At 44.9% G+C, this 20,177-nt stretch overlaps 1 protein-coding gene across 4 annotated transcripts in view; it reads left to right on the top strand.

The window, feature by feature from the left end:
- Window positions 1-2,352: 2,352 nt before the first annotated feature.
- Window positions 2,353-20,177, top strand: part of APBB1IP (amyloid beta precursor protein binding family B member 1 interacting protein) — a 74,668-nt gene continuing 56,843 nt past the window's right edge. The window contains exons 1-2 of one of the 4 annotated variants that reach the window (XM_015473992.3): window positions 2,353-2,513; window positions 2,834-2,950. The gene's annotated coding sequence lies outside the window, so the exon portion shown is untranslated. Of the gene's footprint in view, window positions 2,514-2,706; window positions 2,951-20,177 lie in introns of those variants that run through there. The other 3 variants (XM_015473991.3, XM_059892684.1, NM_001034593.2) reach the window with 3 other exon arrangements.

Genomic DNA, 20,177 nt, shown 5'->3' with positions numbered 1-20,177 from the left:
TACCAGTGCTCCCAGGATGCCAGTCTCACTGGTTTACACTTAATTTCTAATCCCTTCTGCCCCTCTCCCACCCCCAACCCAGCCCATCAGCAATACTGCAGGTTCTGGTTTCATACTGTATCTTGGATCCAAACTCTTCTCATTATCCCCACTGTTCAAATCCTGATCAAAGCTACCACCATCCTTCATCTGGATGGTCCCCACAGCCTCCTAAATGTCCTCTTACTGCTTTTCCTCTTGTCCCATCTGACTGAGCTTCCAATCACGGGCCAGCACGATGGCACACAGCAGAAATCGAATCACTTGCTAAAAACCTTCCAATATCTCCCCGCTACAATTAGAATAAAACCCAACGTCCTCAAGGCTGACTCCCAGCCCTGCTTGGTCTGGCACCTGCCTACCTCTCTGTCCCCAGCCTTTACCACTGCCCGACTCTTTTGCCATATTCCAGTTACCCTGCCTTTTTAACCCTCTCCGTTCCTTCCTCAAGATCTTTTCTTGCTTTCTTCACTATGAATGCTTTTCCAAGTCTCTGAATGGCTGCCCCTTTCCATTATTTTGCAGAGGTGTTCCTTAACCTCTTTTGCCATGAAAGTCACTCTGCTGCTTGGCTCTGCCTCTTCACCCAGTACTGAGACTGTTCAGAACCTCCCACTGGCTGCCCATCACTCAGAGCAAGACCCCTACTAGACCAGAACAGTCCCTTCCTTGCTGTTTTTCTAACATCTTGAGTGCCCTCCTAACCCAAGCTTTTGAATGTGCTTCTCCTTTTGCTTGGAATATTCTCATCCAAAAATCCACATGGACTGCTCTCTCATCCATTTCAGTTCAGTTCAGTTCAGTCGCTCAGTCATGTCCGACTCTTTGCATGAATCACAGCACGCCAGGCCTCCCTGTCCATCACCAACTCCCGGAGTTCACTCAAACTCATGTCCATCAAGTCGGTGATGCCATCCAGCCATCTCATCCTCTGTCATCCCCTTCTCCTCCTGCCTCCAACCCCTCCCAGCATCAGAGTCTTTTCCAATGAGTCAACTCTTCGCATGAGGTGGCCAAAGTACTGGAGTTTCAGCTTTAGCATCATTCCTTCCAAAGAAATCCCAGGGCTGATCTCCTTCAGAATGGACTGGTTGGATCTTCTTGCAGTCCAAGGGACATTCAAGAGTCTTCTCCAATACCACAGTTCAAAAGCATCAATTCTTTGATGCTCAGCTTTCTTCACAGTCCAACTCTCATATCCATACATGACCACTGGAAAAACCATAGCCTTGACTAGACGGACCTTTGATGGCAAAGTAACGTCTCTGCTTTTGAATATGCTATCTAGGTTGGTCATAACTTTCCTTCCAAGGAGTAAGTGTCTTTTAATTTCATGGCTGCAATCACCATCTGCAGTGATTTTGGAGCCCCCCCCAAAACAGTCTGACACTGTTTCCACTGTTTCCCCATCTATTTCCCATGAAGTGATGGGACCAGATGCCATGATCTTAGTTTTCTAGGTCTGACTAAAGTGTCACTTAGCTAGATCTTCCTTGATAACACTAATTAATACAGCACCTCCATCCCCACTCTATTCCTCCCCTTTTAATTGCTGTCAAAATGCTGACATTACTTGACATGTTAAATATTAATTTGTATATTGTCTGTTTTCTCCCAACTAGAATGTACCTTCCATGAGAGCAGGAATTACTCTCTACTGTTTTGCTTGTTCTTAGAAGGGTAGGTGGTAAACAGTTTTTCCTTAAGTATTTAATGGCTGAACTATCTGAAATTACCTAATGAATTTATGGGTCTAATTTATGCCATCAGGTCTCTACCACCTTCCTCACAGATCCAGCTGTAGAACGACAGAGGAGGTGACTTCAACCACATTTCCAAATTTGGGTTTAACTGCTGTGTTTTCAGATTTCACCCACTTTCCCTCTGGAGATTAAGTCACCGGGTTCTTTCCAGTTAGTCCTTTGAGATTACAAATCCTGCGGCTAAGAGTGGCCTGGCGGGTGCGCATCACTGCATATCTGTAGCCCATTCTTAGTATGTGTTAAATTAGATCTTAGATCGCTGGGTCAAAGGGTCACTGCAGATGTAAGTTAAATCTCTGTGGCCGAATCCCCGTGCACAAGGTTTTGGCTATTTTGGATTTCCACAGCTATATGGGAGAGGCCACAGGCTCGCCCGCCAACTGAGTGTCATTATTAGTCTTTAGGGGGTTGCCAACCCGATAATCAAGACACTGCCCCTGCGGAGCGCACCCTTCCCCGCCCCAGCTCTACCACGGAGACCGCCCAACCGCTGGCGGCGCGCGGCCTGCAAGCAGGGCCTTGCACAACTGGCCCGAAAAGAGGAAGCCCCAAAAGGGCTGAAGTCGACACTTACGAACACCGCTGCAAAAGAAACCGGCTTCTGGGGCTTTGGTGGAACCGCCGTTTGGGCCCCAATCCCTTGGCCGGTAATAGAAACACCGAGGCGACAATCCAGAGGACGCCTCCGAGAGGGGAGGGCCCGCGACGCAGGTAGGGGAGGGTGAGAGGAAGGCGCACCTTTCCCCCGGCTTGCAACCCAAGTTGTGGTCTTCTTTGGGGAGGGTGGGGGGAGAGGAGGAGGAAGGGGGAGCTGGGCCGTGGGAGGTGGGGAGGGGGAGGGGTAAGATGCGCGGAGGCACAGAGCCTTCGAGTCGGAAAAAGCGGCCCCGGGGCTTCAGGCGTCTGCATCCGCGTCCGTGGGTGTTTCCCACCAGGCGCCCTCCTCGCACCTCCATGCGGAGCCGCGCGCCGAGCGCCCCACGTCTGCGCGCCGCGAGGGCCGGGCCGGGCTGACACCACTTCCTCCCCAGCCGCCGACCCGAGCCGGGGCGCAGCCCGCGCTCCGCGAAGCCTCCCGGCCGCCGCCCCGAAGCTGCCCCGCGCACGAGTCTCCGCCAAGTGCCCGCGCGCCCCGAGCAGCCGTCGAGGTAAGTGGCGCCGGCCGCCTGCCCCGGGAGCCCTGGGAGCGGCACCCGGGCCGCCCCGGCCCCCGACTCCCCTCCCCGGGATGTCTCCCGACCAGGGTCGTGCCCGAGGCCGGGCCCGGTGAACGCGCGGCTCCGCTGGGCCCTGGAGGGCGGTGCCCTTCGCCGACCCCTGCCCTTGACCCAGCTCCGCGGGGTTTGGGGCTGGGGTTCGCCTTCCCCGAGTTGGGTTTCGTCAGATTTGACTGATTTCCTGCCCAGAAAATTGCTCCAAAGTCAGACGGGGAACCGGTGTACCCTCTCCTGTCCAGCGGGTCCGGGAGCCGCAGCCTGACCAGTGCTGAAGGGCTTCCAGGGGCATTTCAGGGGGCATTTCCAGGGGGCATTTCCGGGGGCATTTCCGGGCGCCGTGCATTGAGTGCAGGTCATGTGAGAATTTGAGAGTGACGGTCACAAGTCTGTCGCGTCCTAGTGTTTCTTTCCTTGAAAACTTTCAGACGGCTGTTTCTTCTTTTTAAAAATAACTTTGCATTCGAATTATTGTCCTTTTCGCTTTAAAATAGCAGAGAGGAACGAGCTGGACACCAGGCACAGGTGTTGTAATTTTGTTTGGAATGAATATCCAGAGCGTCCTTTTAGAAGCACGAAGCAAATTAACCAGGATGTCGTTATATCCAGGAGGATCTCGGATAGGGGTCCCCCAGAATACCTCATCCAAGCGCACCCCTTATCTTCCTTCAGGGAAGGTGTATCTCATCGTTCAGACCGTTGTGGAACGCTAAATGTGTTTGTTCCTGGTGCTACTCACTGCAAAGCGGTTCAAAAATAACTTTAAATGCAATTGTTATAGAAAGAAATGGAGTATCAGCAGAAATAACAAACAGAAAAGGCTCAGGGGTTTATTACTGCTCAGGTATAACGTGGTTTAAATAAAGGCCAGAGTACTAACTACTACTGATTTTAAAGTCTAGGCCTCCGAATGGAGGTTTCCAGGCCTTTGCCTCTTTGAGTAAACCTCAGGGTCAATTTTCTCTCTGGCCCGAATACTGAAATACTGGGACAGCCCATGGGCAGCCTTACAGTAACGCTGGCTAGCAAAATTAACAGAGAATCTACTAGGAAATTTCTGTAATGTCTTCATGGTGGTGTTTCCTGTCTGCTCAACGTGTTGTGAAAGGTCTAAGAAATTTAATGTCATCTTCAGATTCTGAGCCACCAGGGAAACAGATGGTAAAGAGTCTGCATGCAAGGTGGGAGACCCAGGTTCGTTCCCTGGGTTGGGAAGATCCCCTGGAGAAGAAAATGGCAACCCACTCCAGTATCCTTGCCTGGAGAATCCCATGGACAGAGGAGCCTGGCAGGCTACAGTCCACGGGGTCGCAAAGAGTAGGACCCGACTGAGCAACTTCACTTTCTTTCCGATTCTTAGTCATTTTCACATTATTACTGATATTTATATCTTTCCCGGATATTTGGGAGACTTGGGTTCTTTTCCAGACCTGCCTTTAGCTAGAGAAAAAATGATGTTAATTAAGTTGCTTTGATCTCTCTAACCTTATCAGTAAAGATGATTGGCCTACCTGATATCTATCATTAAAATAGCAATTGAGGAGTTTCCAGAATTCTTTGAATCTGTCCTGTCTTGAATGCTGACAAAGAATGGCTGATCACTAACAAAAAAGAATGGAGAAAATGATGATAACAGATGTTAGAGTCAAATCTTTTGAGGTCTTTTGTTTCTGAGAAGTTCCTCAAGAAACAGTAGATTTCTGGTCAACATATAAGAAGGCGCATTTCCATTCTATTGAAAAACTTCAATAGGAAATTGATGACCCCAAGGTTGGGTAGGTCTATATAATCGATTTCAAATTTTTTCAAGTGTTAATTCTCAGGAAATATAACTTTGTAATATGGATTACTTTATGACTCAGTTTCTTTAAATCCTAAGCACTGCTTACTAGGTTTTGTTCCTTGGTGGCTCAGATGGTAAAAAATCTGCCTGCAATGCAGGAGACCCATGTTCGATCCCTGTGATGGGAAGATCTTCTGGTGAAGGGAATGGCAACCCACTCCAGTATTCTTGCCTGGAAAATTTCATGGACCGAGGAGCCTGGCAGGCTATAGTCCGTGGGGTTGCAAAGAGTTGGACATAATCGAGCAACTAACACTTAACACTAAATTTTGTAGTGTCTATTAAATCTTTTGTATTTTTATATCCTGAGAATGTATACCAATCACCTACTATTTTTTGACTTTTTTCAATAACAAATTAAAAGTTCTAGATATCTTCATATTACTATTAGAATGAACTGCTCATAAAATGCATTGCTGGGACTTGATTAAGTGGTCCAATGATTAAGACTTTCCTTTCCAATGCAGGGCATACCAGTTCCATTCCTGGTCAGGTAGCTAAGATCCCACATGCCTTGAAGCCAAAAAACCAAAACATAAAACAGAAGCAGTATTGTAACAAATTCAATACTTTAAAAATGGTTCACATAAAAAGCATTTTAAAAATGCATCGCTGAAAATGCCTATATTTAATATACCACTTCCAGTTTCTTTAAACCATCCCACTTTCACAAACATGATTTTAATTTACTTCTAATCATCTTCAGTGTTAATTATTTTTATGCTCAGTACCTTTTAGTAGTGCAGAACCTTGTAATAAATTGTGTGCCTTAGTCTGTCACACCAAAACATTTACAATTGCACTGCATCCCCATCACCTAGCCAAATTCCTTGCACCATAGTTGGGACTCAAATAACATTTACTAAATGTCCAGTGATATTAGTACCTCTTCTGGGTGGTACCATCAATCCATCCGTCTAAGCCCTGAGACCCAGCTGGCCCCCTACCAACCCTGACGCTTGAGCAGGCAGACCTATAGCATCGCCCCAAGGCACCACACCTTCTCAGCTCCTGTTCTAAAGCTTGAATTCCTGACACCATTTCCAAACATTTTCTAAACATCATCTATGCACTTGAATCACCAAGAATCATATTATAAGAGCTAGTCTTTCTTCTCTGTCAACTCAGTTTCCTCTTTATCACCAACTGGTCATCATAAACAGTTATTATATTTATTTAGCTTATATTTTGTACCAGACCCTGTGTTAACTAATGTGGATGTGTTGTTTCAGTAAGCTTCACATGCTGGGTTTATGGGGCTTCCCCTGTGGCGCTGTTTCCTGCCTGCCAGTGCAGGAACCATAATGAGGCTTGGGTTCTATCTCTGGGTCAGGAAGATCTCTGGAGGAGGGCATGGCAACCCACTCCAGTAGTCTTGCCTGGAGAATTGCATGGACAGAGGAGCCTGGCGGGCTATGGTCCATAGGGTCACAAAGGGTTGGACACGACTGAAGCAACTTAGCGTACCTGCATGCACGCACGTGGGCTTATACCACTGTTAACCCTTTATCGTTGAGGAAATGAAAGTGCAGAGAGGTTAAGAAGCTTACCCAGGGAGTGAGAAGCAGAGCTGACCTTTGAACTGAGTCAGTATAACACCAGCACTGAGGCGCTATACCAAGGGCAAGGGCTTAAATGGTGAAAAAGAACAGGAGGCCTTTCCTCAGTGAAGTTCGAGTTTACTAGGGGAGACATAAATGGGCAATTACAGCCCCACACACGACCAAGGCCTTGTGCTGTGGGAGCACCCATCAGATTCCTACACCGCACGGGGGTCAGGGAGGATGAAGTGAAGGTAGGCCCAGCAAAGAACATGCCTTTTTAGAGTGGGAAAACATGTCTTTCGAAAAAATAATCTTCTTTAGCAGCAACCATTTGATTTAATTTTTGGCTGTGTTGCACAGTATGTGGGGTCTTAGTTCCCAGACCAGGGATTGAACCCATACCCTCTGCATTGGAACCATGGAGTCTTAACCACTAGACCACCAGGGAAGTCCCCATGTGGTTTCATTTTTAGCTTTATTATATTTCCAGTCCTCTTGATAATGGGCTGTGTTAATTAAATCAATGAATAGTGAGTAGCTTTTTTTTTTTCCTACTTCTGCTGGGGATCCTTCTGATTTGATCTCATATCACAGACTCATCAGTGAAATGGCTGCAGGCTGGGAGCGGGGATAAATGCTAAATCACACAATAGTTATGTTTGCACAAACTGGCCAGAAGATTTATGTCCATAGATCATATCAAACTGGAGGGAAAATACAGAGTGATAGAACAAGCAAACATTAGATTTATTTTCCCTTTTTCACTATGAAATATTCCATAAATACAGTAGATGATGTAAGATACATACGTGAGTGTGTGAAAGTCCCTTAGTTGTGTCTGACTCTTTGCGACCCCATGCACTATACAGTCTGTGGAATTCTCCAGGCCAGAATACTGGAGTGGGTAGCCTTTCCTTTCTCCAGGGGATCTTCCCAACCCAGGGATTGAACCCAGGTCTCCTGCATAGCAGGTGGATTCTTCACCAGCTGAGCCACAAGGCAAGCCCATACATATTATTACAGCAAATAATAATAAAACTGACATCAGGGTACATATCATCTAGCTTAAGAAGTAAAATAATATTAGTACCTCTGACTTCCTCTCAATAGCATTACCCTTTTTTCTTGATGGACTTCCCTGGTGGCTCAGATGGTAAAGCATCTGCCTACAATGTGGGAGACCTGGGTTCAATCCCTGGGTTGGGAAGATCTCCTGGAGAAGGAAATGGCAACCCACTTCAGTATTCTTGCCTGGAAAAGCCCATGGACAGAGGAGCCTGGTAGGCTACAGTCCATAGGGTCGCAGAGTCGGACACAACTGAGCGACTTCACTTCACTTTTTCTTGATAGAGGTCATCATTATTCTGACTGTGCTGATTATTTGAAAAGGATTTAGAAAGCAGGTAAATGCATTTACAAAGATATCAAACTGGGAATTAGAGTATATTGGTACTTGGGAAACTGAAATTATTTTTTAATATTTATTTATTATTAGTTCATTTATTTGGCTGCACTGGGTCTCACTTGCCGCATCTGGGATCTACTTCCCTGACCAGGTGTGTAACTTGGGCTCCCTGCATTGCGAGCACAGAATTTTAGCCACTGGACCTCCAGGGAAGTCCCCTGGGAAACTGAAATTAGAATCTTCACTGACTCAAAGCGTGGTCATAAATAGAGTGTCCTATAAAGTAAAGAGAACTTATTTTAATTTAAATAGCATGAAAACAAAGTGGATTACAAATGTTGAAGAGGAAGTACCATGGAAGTAGTAGAATCTTAGTTATTAATGAAGTAACCAAGATATCAGAGGATAACTGTAACTTTTAAGTATGGTAAAGCATACGTAAGTTAGGAACTGCTAATTTCCATATGACTTCAATTTCTACTTTAAATAGAATTCAGTCATCCAAAAAAATATTTGCCAAGCACTATTCCAGGTGAGTTGGACTGTGAAGAAGGCTGAGCACCGAAAAATTGATGCTTTTGAACTGTGGTGTTGGAGAAGACTCTTGAGAGTCCCTTGGACTGCAAGGAGATCCAACCAGTCCATTCTGAAGGAGATCAGCCCTGGGATTTCTTTGGAAGGAATGATGCTAAAGCTGAAACTCCAATACTTTGGCCACCTCATGCGAAGAGTTGACTCATTGGAAAAGACTCTGATGCTGGGAGGGATTGGGGGCAGGAGGAGAAGGGGATGACAGAGGATGAGATGGCTGGATGGCATCACTGACTCGATGGACGTGAGTCTGAGTGAACTCCGGGAGTTGGTGATGGATAGGGAGGCCTGGCGTGCTGCGATTCATGCAAAGAGTCGGACATGACTGAGTGACTGAACTGAACTGAACTGAACTGATTCCAGGTGAATGAAAGAGACAGAGATCTCTGCGTTTGGGGAGCTGTATTCCAGTTAGGAGACGCAGATAATCATCAGTAAGCATCAAAAATAAGTAAATAATATTGGTGAGTGAAGAGTCCCATTTAAAAAGATAAAGTTGAACGAAATAAAATTGCGGGGTTAAATAAGATGGTCAGGCTTGGCCTCATTGGGAAGACCTGAGCCAGGGTTTGAAGGAGCTGACTGTCTGAGGGAACAGTGTTCTGAGCAGAGGGAACAGCTAGTGCTGAGGCCATAAGGCACAGGTAAGCCTGGTGCCTTCGAGGGAAAAGGCACCTGTGTGGCCTGGAGGGAGAGGGTAATAGGAGGTGTGGTTGGAGACATAGGGGGAAGGTGAAGAGATGGCAGATCACGTAGGGTCTTGTAACCCATCATGAAAACATTGGCTTTTACATTGAGTTAAACTGAGGGGCCGTTACAGGATTCTGAGAAGAGGAATAATGTGATCTCACTTACATGTCAAAGGCTCACTGTGATTGCTTGACAAAAAGCTGGATAAAGTCAGAAATCTATTAAGAAGCTTTGGGAATCGGCATATATTTTAATGGCAGAGCCAACAGGATTTCCTGGCAAAGTGGATGTGGGATTTCAGAGAAAGAGGAACCAAAGATGTCTCCAAAGTTCTTGACCCAAACAATGAGAAGGATGGAAGTGGCATCAACCACGTGGGCAGTTTAGAGGGAAAGCTGTGACAAGTTGAGTTTTGGGGAGGGAGGCTTCAGAGGGAGGGGACATATGTATACATATAGTTGACTCATGTTGTGGTACAGCAGAAACTACAACATTGTAAAGGAATTACACTCCAATTAAAAATAAATTGAAAAATCTGGAAAAAGAAAGTTTTGGACATGGATATGAAATGTCAACTTGTTATCACTATGTGCTTATTACATAAAAGGCTACAGTCATTCAGCCTAAGTAACTTTTGGGGAAGGTACTATCATTAATTCTCATTGTACAGATTAGAAATGACAGTTTAGAGAGTGTTAAGAATTTTACCCAAGATTACATTTTAAGAACTGGGATGTAAAACTAGGTCTTTAGGATCCTAATGCTTTAAACTCTTCTTTTGAAACTTGCTGAAAGAATTGACCAGCAATCTTTATCATATAAATGAAATAAGAATATAGTCAGCTAATCAGTAACATTTCATGCCCTTGAAACTCAAGACAGTGAGAGTTCTTTTTAATAAAGGAGAGAGCGGGAAATGAATATTGAAAAGCCCCATACTTATACATGAATTCACAACCAGTGACATGGGCCTTATAAAAGGTTTCTGTGCTTGTGAGGGTTTTGGGAATTTATTTATTTATTTGGCTGTGTTGGGTCTTAGTTGCGGCACATTGACTCTTCACTGGAGCATGCAGGCTTCTCTCTAGTTGTGGCTCGTGGGCTTAGTTGCCCTGTGCCCTGTGGGATCTTAGTTTTCGGACCAGGGATTGAACCCACGTCTCCTGCTCTGAAAGGTGGATTTTTAACCACTGGACCATCAGGGAAGTCACCTCTAAGATTATGAGTTTAACATCAGGATTCTGAGGAAGGGAAGATAACGGCCCTTTGCACAAAGGAGGTTTTTGTGCCCCAAGGTTAAGATACTTATATTTTCAAAATCTAAAACCAGATGGATTTTAAATGGATGCACGAGTTAGAGCAGGGCCAAGACTTCACTAGCAGCTGTTGAAGAGTGGTAGGTAACATTGCCCTGACATTGGAAGTGGCTTCTAGGAAGTAACTACTGAGGTCAAGATAGCTGACATTTCATTTGTTTTGGCTACAGTAGGTGTCAGGGCAGTATAATTGTGACATAGTAGCACTTAGTGGAATTCTGCTTACTTCATTGTCTGCATCACAGTTCATGTCGTAGACTTATTTTTTCCCCCACAAGCGAAAGTTTGTTTTTCAGTTAAGTGCATTATTAGAATTTCGTCTCAAAAAGAAAAGGATGAACAAATCAGTTATTGACAGAAAAAAATACCACAAAATCTTTTTCAGGCAGTTTACAGAATGATCTCAATTCAGTGAGCTAACTAAATGAATTTGTCTAAAGCTACTGTATTTATGGTATTAATGAACTCTTTCATCTCTGCTGCTAACATAAAATTCCCAGTTGATGGGTCAATGAACTGATGAAGTTTGGGATGTGGCATTAAAAAAATCATTTATTTTATTATTTTTTAAGGGGAATGACTCCCTTCTAGTTAAATTCCTAGATGATATGGCTTAGCAAGTCAAGACTGTTTCTTAGCAGATCAAGACTATTTGTTGACTGACATGGTACTTAAATTTCTGCCATTGTATGTGGCAAACAGAAATGAAGTGGCTTGGGCCCGGGACGTGGGTAAGTGCAGTGCGATGCTGTGAGCAAGCGGCTCCCAAGATTGCCATAGAAGAGAAAGGCTGAAACGTCCAGGGAGCTCACTGCCCTGACCATCAGAGCAGAAAAGTGCCCCTCATTCGAGATTCACAGAAGGGAGCTCTGTGCTTACATGCACACTCAAGTTGAATAACACTCTGCTGAACACGCTGACACTGGAACTTTTTCTCCAGTCTTATATCTGTTGAGGGCTGATCATGTGCCAGACAGAGTAGAAGGTGTAAAACAAAATAAGATATGGCACCAAAGCTCCAGAAGCTTCTGGTCTACTGGGAGACCCAGGCCTGCAAATAAACACATTCCAGTTTGTGATGAGCATAAGACGGTGATGGGAGTGACTGTAGGGAAGACATAGTATGGGGGGAACCAAAGGCATTTTGAAGGATAAAGATATTTCCAGGAGGCCCAGTGGAAGAAAGCTATCTCAGGCACTACATGCATGAAATTGTTCGGCAGAGCTGGAGCATACAGGGCAGGGGGAAGGGAAACGGGGAGATTTGGGTTTAAATCTTAGTGCGTAGTACTCAGATCACATTTATATGGTACAATCCCCACAGTCTACCACCTTTGAGTCAAAATGCTTAGCACTTGTAAAGACAGAAAACTCTGGTTCTCTGGAGCCCTGTCCAACACGAGTATAATGCAAGCGACATAGATTATTTTTATTTATTTATTTATTTTGCCACGCCATGCGGCATGAAGGATCTTAGTTCCCTGATCAGGGATTGAACCCATGCCCCCTGCAGTGAAAGTGCGGCATCCTAACCGTTGGACTGCCAGGAAAGTCCCCACATAAATAACTTTACATTTTCAAGAAGCCACACTAGAAACAGTCAAAGAGAAACACAGGGTGTTAATTTAGTAACCTATTTTATTTAGTATGTATGTATCCAAAATGACCATTTAATGAATTAATATTAATTATACTAAATTACAGTAAATGTAAGTCATATTGAAATTGTGGATGAATTCTTTTTCTTTCTTCATACGAAATCCAGCGTGTCTTACACTTAGAGCACATTTCAGTTTGGACGAGCCACAATTCAAGTGCTCAGTGGCCACCTGTGGCTAGTGGCTACTGAACTGGACGGTGCAGCTCTAGGTAATTGCACAAATACTGTATCCTAACTAAGTGTTGATGGTTCGGCTGTTGGGAGGATACTAGATGCCTTATGAAGAAAACTAAGGGCAAAAAGAAACAAAAAGCATTTTCTGTTACTGTGGGGTGTGTCCTTGGAACCAGATTTTAATGCATAGCTCAGCCTACACCCAAAATGCTTCATTAGCCCTCTAAGCAAAAAAAACAACAACAAATTGCCATGGCTTACTTTTTATTCTTTATCGTCCCCTCTGCCCACCCTCCCATCCTCACCCTTATTTTTTTGGATTCTTCTTAAAAGTAACAGGCACTGGAGAAAGAGTGGAAGTAAAACGTAGAGCAGGATACCCTAAACCCACATCCGGCAAATAAGATCGGTTGCCCTAGGCAACGGTGGTTGTCAACTCTTTTTTTTTTTTCTCTTTAGCTTTCATCTGCTAGCTCACAAGCATAACACACCCTCACAATAGCAGCTCTCTGTGATGGTCTTCAACTCCAAAAATACACCTCCCTTCCAGGGTGGAGAAGGCAATGGCAGCCCCACTCCAGTACCCTTGCCTGGAAAATCCCATGGACGGGGGAGCCTGGTGGGCTACCGTCCATGGGGTCGCAAAGAGTCGGACACGACTGAGCGACTTCACTTCCAGCGTGGAAGGTAGTGATAAGATTTGGATTGTGGAGTTGTAAAAGTGCCATGGGTACAGTTTGAAAAAGCTTTAGGGAGATTCCAGATGCAGTTCCTCTATAGTTCCGAATGGTTAAGAATCTCTGTCCTAGGGATTTCCCTGGTGGTCTAGTGAGGAATTAAGAACTCACATGCTGTGTGGCGTGGCCAAAAAAAAATAAAATAACAATCTCTGTCCTAGAAACACAACTTACAGATGTCCTTTCCAGTAGCTTGGTATTTTAAAACTGTGCCTAGTCTATGGGAAAATGGCAGTTCGGGTACACAAAAATGCAACAGGCAGAAGTAAGCAAGTCCTGCTTGGGACTTGGGAACCGGTACGTGGTGTGTGAGTAAGTGACGGACACTTGTTTCCACCTGTGGTTTTAGATCCCCTGGAGAAGGAAATGGCACCCCACTCCAGTATTCTTGCCTAGGGAAACCCCATGGACAGAGGAGCCTGGCGGGCTACAGTCCATAGGGTCGCAGAGTCGGACTCAACAGTACACAGTAGTTTTTAGCACATGGTGGTTTTAGAGGGAGATACAGTAACAAAAATGATGATGGTGGGGATAATAATAATGGCTTAGTATAGTATATCAGACACTATACCAAAGACTCAGGTTAAATCACTTAGCCAGGATCACCCAACAGCTGAATACATTTACTGAGTACGTGATGTGTGTCACAGGCTTGGATGAAAATACAAGATTTTCTGCCTAACCTCAGTGTGGTGTGAAAGACAGTCACGAACTCAGTTGCATTCAAACTGGACAAATAGATACTGTAATAGCACCATTAGCAAAATAGCTGCCAAATTCTACCTGTTAATGATCACCGTCAGTCTGTGTCTTCAGAAGGCTGTGTGGCATGATTGTGAACATGAGCTTTCAACTGAGACCTGGGCACAGTCCAGTCCTCCACTCACGTGAGCTTGTGCAAATTACTTTCTCCAGCCCTAAGTTTTATAACCTATAAAATTAGAATAATGTCACTACATCCTAAGATTGCTTTGAGAGTTAAATAAGATCCTATATGCGTCTGATCTATAGTAATTGTCCCATATTTATAACTCCTACTATTCTTTTTTAAAGGTGCTAATACATGAACTGTTATCCACTGGGTTCCAATAGTTGAACTGTTATCCAACCATAGCACTGTGTCAGCTACTGGGAGAGCTGAGTCAAAATGCTTAGGCACTTGTAAAAACAGAAGACTGTGGTTCTCTGGAGCCCTGTCCAATACAAATATAATACAAATAAAATGCTGCCCCTCTCAGCATAGCTGAAAAGATTTTTTGAAATCTTGGTTGTTGATTCATACTTTTATTGAAAGGCTAGAATAACATAAGAAGGTGGTATGACTTACTTGGCAGCTGAACAGCCTCTTTCTTGACTATGAGGCTGACAGGTTCTATAGATGGATGTGGTGACTGACAGAAGGCAGCTTTCCTGTTTGGTTTGGATAAAGATCATGTGTGTAAGTTTCAGCCCTCCTTGGGGGCTATTTGCTGAGGTCAGCAATATGCTGGCCTCCACTTATGCTGAAAGTGGAGCTCCTAAGAATTCTTCGTGCATTTCACTGAATGTGGGCATTTCTTTTCTCAACCCCTTCTAATGGATGGAAGGATGGATGAATAGTTGGCTGATTGAACTGGGATCTCATGTCTGTTACAGAGCCCCACACTGCTTTATTTGTTTTTGTTTTCCTGGCTCAAGTCCCACCTTAAGAACCTGTGAGCCAGTTCTCCCATAGTGTATAGGGCAAGGGTTCTTGCTGATTTTAGACCCAGGGCAGTTGTAGTTTCTCTTTGTTCCTTGTGACAGAGGAGTCAAATGGCCCATAGCATCGGTCCTTAATTACTCCAGTTTGTCCATGGACTTCCATCTTTGCTGACCCCGAGTTTGGGCCGTTTTCCTCGGCTCTGTGTTTGACAGCCCTCCTCCAGACCCACAATGGACCACTGCTTCCCTTGCTCTAGTGGTTCTCTATACAGTCCCTTCTCCTTAACATCTTCCAGAAATTCCTCAAGGTTTTTCATCTAGCAGCGGCATCCTTCCTTGCTTTCCAGACTGCTCTGGAGTCATTTCACTTGAATCGTAGGAAAGGATGTGTATTCACTGCCCACTGATCAGAAGTTATCAGTGCATTTATTTTTTTAAGAATGATTTTATTTATCTTTGGCTGTGCTGGTCTTCATTGCTATGTGGGCTTTTCCTCTAGCTGCAGAGAGCAGGGGCTCCTCTCTAGTTGCAGGGGGGTGGGGGCGGGTTTCTCACTGCAGTGGCTTCTCTTGTGGAGCATGGGCTCCAGGGCACACCGGCTTCAGTAGTTCTAGAGCTACTGGGCTCTAGAGCACAGCCTCTGTAGTTGTAGTGCGTGGACTTAGTTGTGGGATCTTCTCGGATTAGGGGTAGAAACTGTGTCTCCTGCATTGGCAGGTGGATTCTTCGCTACTGAGCCACCAGGGAAGCCCCTATCAGTGTATTTAAGTGATTTGAATTACGTAGATCATGAAACAGTTACCACAATAAGTTTGATGAATATCCATCATCTCATATAGATATAAAATCTAAGTAATATTTTTTTTCCTTGTGTTGAGAACTCTTAGGATTTACTCTCTTAACATCCTTCATATATAACATACAGCAGTGTTAACTATATGCATCATGATGTACTGCTGCTTCTGCTGCTGCTAAGTCACTTCAGTCGTGTCCGACTCTGTGTGACCCCATAGATGACAGCCCACCAGGCTCCCCCGTCCCTGGGATTCTCCAGGCAAGAACACTGGAGTGGGTTGCCATTTCCTTCTACAATGCATGAAAGTGAAAAGTGAAAGTGAAGTCGCTCAGTCGTGTCCGACCCTCAGCGACCCCATGGACTGCAGCCTTCCAGGCTCCTCCGTCCATGGGATTTTCCAGGCAAGAGTACTGGAGTGGGGTGCCATTGCCTTCTCCGATCATGATATACACTACATCCCTAATGCTCATTTATCCTATAAGCAGAAGTTCATAACTTTTGATCACCTTCTTCCAATCCCCATGCCACCCCCAGTGACCACACATCTAATATCTTTTTCTATGAATTTCTTTGTTTTGAAGTATAGTTGACCTTCAACCACTGTGTTAGTTCCTGGTGCACAACGTAGTGATTTGATCTTTCTATTCATTACAAAATGACCACCACAATTTTTGCCGTTTTCTCATTATTATTTTTGGATAAATACTGATATTTTGGCTCTTTTTTAATGCACTGGATATTGACATAAATAGTCATTTACCGCGTGTTCCTTTGCATGACACTTTTCTGCTCACAGCCTCCATTTCTTCACTTGCAGACGGGACTAACATATTTTGCAGAGCAGGTGCAACAAGCCAGAATCTAGCATAAGAGCATAGTACCATGCTGGAGTTGTAGAAGGTACTCTGGAGTGGTAGCTGCACTGATCATTTGCTCCACTATCAACAGCTGTGTAACAGACTACCCCAAACTCAGTGCTGCATGACAGACAGTTTTATTGTGATCACGGATTGTGTGGGTCAGGACTCGCCACCACAGGGCTAGCTGGCCTCAGCTCTGAGTGATGTCTGTGACCTCAGCTGGGGATACTTGAACAGCTGGAGGTGGTGCAAACTGCTGGAGACTGGGCTTACCTGGAGGATTTTTCACTCACCAGCCTGGCCCCTGAGCTGGGCCAGGACTGGTAACCAGAGTGTCTCCTGTAGCCCCTCCAGGTGGCTCTGGCTTCTCACAGGGTGACAGCTGGGCTTGCACAGGGAGTGTATGGGGGGAGTTCTAAGTGACTTTGTGGATGGCCTCTCCTGGCCTGCCCTGCACACACAGCGTCACTTCCCTGATACTGCATCCGTCATAGCAGTCAGAGACTGCTCAGAGTCAAGGGGAGGGGACAGAGACCCCACATCAAAGAACAGGATGCCTTGTTTAAAACCATCATTGTCATTGCCATCTTTACACTGTGAATCTGCTTCTTATGAATAAGGAAAGGAAGTGCTTCCAAGTCCCATAGCAATTGAGAGAACATTTTCCTCAAGAGGTTACATGTTGCCTAGGAAAGGAACATTCAGTTCAGTTCAGTCGCTCAGTCGTGTCCGACTCTTCGAGACCCCATGAATCGCAGCACGCCAGGCCTCCCTGTCCATCACCAACTCCCGGAGTTCACTCAGACTCACGTCCATCGAGTCAGTGATGCCATCCAGCCATCTCATCCTCTGTCGTCCCCTTCTCCTCCTGCCCCCAATCCCTCCCAGCATCAGAGTCTTTTCCAATGAGTCAACTCTTCGCATGAGGTGGCCAAAGTACTGGAGTTTCAGCTTTAGCATCATTCCTTCCAAAGAAATCCCAGGGCTGATCTCCTTCAGAATGGACTGGTTGGATCTCCTTGCAGTCCGAGGGACTCTCAAGAGTCTTCTCCAACGCCACAGTTCAAAAGCATCAGTTCTTCTGCGCTCAGCCCTCTTTATAGTCTACCTCTCACATCCATACATGACCACAGGAAAAACCATAGCCTTGACTAGACGGACCTTTGTTGGCAAAGTAATGTCTCTGCTTTTGAATATGCTATCTAGGTAGTGATAAAAATAAGCTGGATTTTCCAGTATCTAACCAGGTTCTTTTTCGTTCCATACTGTTGTTTTTTTTAAATCTTTTTTTTTCAGCCATGCCACAAAGCTTAGTTCCCCAACCAGGGATCGCGCCTGGGCTCTTGGGCAGTGATAGTGCAGTCTAAACCACTGACCGCCAGGGAATTCCCTCATTCCGTACCTTTAAACAGTAAATAGACAGTTTCTTATGTGTTTTTAACACAGAAATAATACAGGGCATGACACATGGCAAGTGCCTTCTTTCCTTGCATTTGACGTAAAGCACAAGCCATTTTTGTCTTGGCTAAAACTTTTAATTCTCATAATCTTCATACACCCTGTACTTGCCTATAACATTTTTATTTGTTTTTAATTGGAGATAATTATAATATTGTGTTGGTTTCTGCCATACATCAACATGAATCAGCCATTGGTATATACATGTCTCCTCCCTCTTGAACCTCCCTCCCACCTCCCATACTTTTTTTACCATCTATTTGTAAACCAGTGGTTCTCAAACTTTAGCATGCAAACAAATCACGTGGGCAGCTTTTTAAAATACAGAGTGTTAGTCCTCACCCCCTGGAGAAGGCAATGGCACCCCACTCCAGTACTCTTGCCTGGAAAATCCCATGGACGGAGGACCCTGGAAGGCTGCAGTCCATGAGGTCGCTAAGAGTCAGACACGACTGAGCGACTTCGCTTTGACTTTTCACTTTCATGCATTGGAGAAGGAAATGGCAACCCACTCCAGTATTCTTGCCTGGAGAATCCCAGGGACGGGGGAGCCTGGTGGGCTGCCATCTATGGGGTCGCACAGAGTCGGACACGACTGAAGCGACTTAGCAGCAGCAGTCCTCACCCCCAGAGTTTCTGATTCAATAATTTTTGGAGTGGGGCTGAAGAATTTGCATTTCCAAGTATCTGGGTGATGCTGTGGCTATTGGTCTGAGACTCACACTTTGAGAACTACTGTTGCGAAAAAAGGGGCTTCCCTGATGGCTCAGCCGTAAAGAATCCACCTGCAGTGAAGGAGACCTGGGTTCGGTCCCTGATTCAGGAAGATCCCCTGGAGGAGGAAATGGGAACAGACTCCAGTATTCTTGCCTGAAAAATCCCACGGACAGAGGAGCTTGGAGGGCTACAGTCTGCAGGGTCGCAAGGAGTCAGACACGACTGAGAGACTAAGAGGGCAGCAGGCAGGCTGCAAAGAAAGTGCAGATCCAAATCCAAAAAGATGAGCTTGGGCCTCACTAGATTTCCCAACTCTGTGAACCCACCATGTGCTTCCAGAGTCTGGCATTCTTCTCATAGGATATACGTACTGACTCAAAAGGGCAATGGTGATGTGATCACTCTTAGCACTTTCTGAGCATCTCACATGTATGAGGCATTCGGTGTTATTTAATCTTTACAAAAATTCAGTGAAATATCTTTGTTTAATAGGTTGAGAAACCAACACTGTTAAGGCCAAGTTTCTCAACATTTTACCACAATGAGGGCAGGGCTGAACCCCAGATCTTACCACAGTGAAGGTGGGGCTGAACCCCAGGTCTTCCAGAATCCAAAGTGCTGGCCCATGCTCTTAGCTGCTGTGCATCCCACCATCGTCTCAGGCTGCAGAGAACAACTTCTCTGCACAGTGAGTGATCTCTCTTCTCTGATCCCTTATTATTTTATATCTTTCATATTATTGTTTGTGTGTGCTCAGCCGCTCAGTTGTGTTCGACTATTTGTGGCTCTGTGGACTATAGCCCACCAGGCTCCTCTGTCCACGGGATTCTCTAGGCAAGAGACTGGAGCGGGTTGCCATCTTGTACTTCAGGGGATCTTCCCTACCCAGGGATTGAACCTGCGTCTCCTGTGGCTCTTCCATTGCAGGCGAATTCTCTACTCCTGGGGGGAGCCCTTAAATTATTGTTACATGGTGTTAAATTATTTTCACATCTGCCATCCTGTCTAGACTGAACTTTATTCATCCATTCACCAGATATTCAAGGTATGGATTCTAGCATTACCATAAATTCTGGCAGAGAGCTTGCATCCCATTATTGCTTCTTGAGATAATGAATGAATTAGGAAGTAAAGAATCATGGTCTAAAACTATGACCTATCACTGTGTACTTCAATGAGTTCATGCGAAAATAAACAAGTGGTCTCTAGGTATATCTGTCTTTGTATCACCCATTTCTCTAGGTCATCCCAACCTAAGAGAATGAGTAAGAAATATGGTTATTATAACAGCACCTACTTAATGGCCCCATAAAGCAGACCTGTGTTCTTGGTTTCCTGTAGGAAAACAAAAGATAGTCTGTTTACTTTTCGTTTTTTACCTGTTTTGTATATCGTGGTGTGTATATGTTCATCCCAAACTTCCAATTTATCTCTCTCCTAGTCCCTGCCCTGCTATCCGCTTTGGTAACCAAAAGTTTATTTTTTATGTCTGTAAGTCTGTTTCTGTTTTGTGTCATTTTTTTCGATTCCACAGATAAGTGCTATTATTTGTCTTTGTCTGACTTAATTCACTTCATATGATCATCTCTAGGTCCATCCATATTGCAGCAAATGGCATTATTTCATTCTCTTTTGGCTGAGTAATACTCCATCATGTGTATGTGTGTATATAGATACCTACATAGAT

This window comes from Bos taurus, chromosome 13 (assembly GCF_002263795.3).
Source record: "Bos taurus isolate L1 Dominette 01449 registration number 42190680 breed Hereford chromosome 13, ARS-UCD2.0, whole genome shotgun sequence".
Lineage (NCBI taxonomy): Eukaryota > Metazoa > Chordata > Mammalia > Artiodactyla > Bovidae > Bos > Bos taurus.
Note: the sequence above shows the minus strand (reverse complement) of the source record. Positions and strands in the feature narration are given on the sequence as shown.